Source organism: Cucurbita maxima, unplaced genomic scaffold, assembly GCF_002738345.1.
Source record: "Cucurbita maxima cultivar Rimu unplaced genomic scaffold, Cmax_1.0 Cma_Scf00121, whole genome shotgun sequence".
NCBI lineage: Eukaryota > Viridiplantae > Streptophyta > Magnoliopsida > Cucurbitales > Cucurbitaceae > Cucurbita > Cucurbita maxima.
This window is the reverse complement of record NW_019272137.1, coordinates 111,972-114,295: the sequence shown is the minus strand read 5'-3', so window position 1 is coordinate 114,295 and position 2,324 is coordinate 111,972.

Genomic DNA, 2,324 nt, shown 5'->3' with positions numbered 1-2,324 from the left:
GATAGGATGTTCGAGACGGAAAGGGTGTGCGCCTCTGTTTGCCGATGAGGCACCCGTCGCACAGCTTGTTCACGCCTTTGATTGCTGGCAAACCGTGCACTAACTCCTCCTTCTATAGCTTTTCTAGAGCAGGAAAGTTTAAATGCCCGTACCTTGCATGCCACCTCCAAGATACCGCTTCGGTCTTGGCCGAGAGACTGACAGGTTGCTCTATCTGTAACTCCAGGATGTAAAGACGGTTTGTCGTGCGCCTTGCCTGTGTGAGCAGCCATCGTTGATTATCGCAAATTTTGAGTAAACAGCCTGTCTCATCGAGTTGACCCAGGCTCACAAGGTTAGCCTTGAGCCTCGGGATGAAGTAGACGTCGGTCAGCATGCGATGCTCGCCTCCCTTGCTGGCGAATAGGATGGTGCCGCGTCCTTCGATCTCGACAACGGATCCGTCGCCGAATTTCACCGTCCCGCGGATCCCCGAGTCGAGTTCGGAGAATGCAGATCTAGCCCCAGTCATATGGTTTGTTGCCCCTGTGTCTAGGATCCATCGCCGGTCCTTGTGTTGCTCGTCCCGCTCGCTGATCTGAGCGAACACTCGCTCCTCCTCCAGTTGAATTGGCTCCCTAGCTGGTGCCACCTTTGCTACGCCCAGCTGGAGCTCTTTCTCGAGTTCAACATCGTTGTTGATTACCTCCATTTCCGTCTGCAGCATCTTCTTCACGATTTCTGTCTCGCTGATGCTGCCACCGAGTGTGGTGATGTTGTTGGCGAGCCCCGTGATCCGCATTGAAAAATCATCGACGGATTCTCACCGTTCTTAAAGTGGATCTCCGTGAGCTCCTTCCGCAACTGCTCGATGTTGGATTCCCGCACTCGCTGTACAACACCAACCCGACGGGATTTGATTCCCTTCCAGGCCAATTGCGCGGTGGAGAGAGATGCAAGCATCTCTGGGGGCACAGATCTTCTCCCTGATCACTCGCTCAACAATAACTTGACGCCCGTCATCACAGCGTCGGCCTCTTCGTGGCGGCGGTGATGGAGATGACGGCACACGGCGACGGCGTGGAGGAGTGAGTGAGCCTGCCCGAGATGGGCCCCACGATGTGTGTGTTTTTACACTTCGCATTTTCTTCTACTCAAACCTGAGACCTTTGTGATGTTAGGTCAAAGCTCTAACCACTTGAGCTATTCAACTTGTTTGTTGATAGGTTGGCTCCTCTGCAATGATATACACCGATCTTCATCACAGAATTTCGGTGAGAGGAAATTGAGAAAATGCGTAACAAAAAGGAGAGAGAAAAATAACTGACTGCGTTCAGGTTATTTTATTTTCTGAACAAATCTCCTACTTAAAGTAAAAAGATTCTAAAATTGGCTGGAGAGTGGCCAACTAAATCTGTGCCACTCCCTACAAAATTTCAGTCTAAAACTATGGTGATCCATTCGACGTGATTTTTCAAATGGTCAAACTGACGATTTTCTGAAATCGTGTGAATAAGAAAAACGGTAAAACTCAGGTTTTATCTAACAAGCACGTGATTCAAATGGTTAATGCGATAATCAAGTCGTTTTTGAGGTCTCTCTTGTTGAACTACATCATGGTTGAGATGAGCACCCGAGTGAGTTTGACAAGTTGGGCTATAGAGAACCACACCTCAAGCCAAGTTCATGTGAGCTTAACAAGCTTAAAATCCAAGAACACAACCCCTTAAATGGAAACTGGGATGCTAAGGAATTAAAAAGCTTTATTTTTGACGTAGAACAATACTTGAAGGTTATTGGAACTTGCTCAATGGACCTAAGAGTTACGTTGGTCGCAATGCATCTCATTGACGATGCAAAACTATGGTGGCGCTCGAAGGTGAATGGTAAAAAAAAGGGTCATGCACCATAAACTCATAGGAAGACTGTTGATGGAATCGATGCAATCGACGCTCCTCTGGATGGGTTGCCAATCAAAGACCCGATGTTTGATGTTGACCCTTTTGAAGAAAGAGCCACACGATTGAAGAGCTCGAAACGTCTCGGTAACTCTGAGAATTCTATCACACACATGAAAGGACGTGTCGAAGAGTTAGACATTACCCAAAACCTCATAGTAAAAATTTTTAGCAATTAGACAAAAGACTCCAAGACAACTACACTTAAAATTCATTATTGTCCAACGGTTTGGATATTTGGCTTTCACATAGGAGATTCTGGTTTGATTCTCTGAAATGGAATATTATTTTCTTATTTCTTTTTATTTTATAGTTTCATCTTTTGTCACCAATTATATTTAAACTTTACCTAAGTTTGAAAGGCACTTTAATGGTCAAGTTCAATAG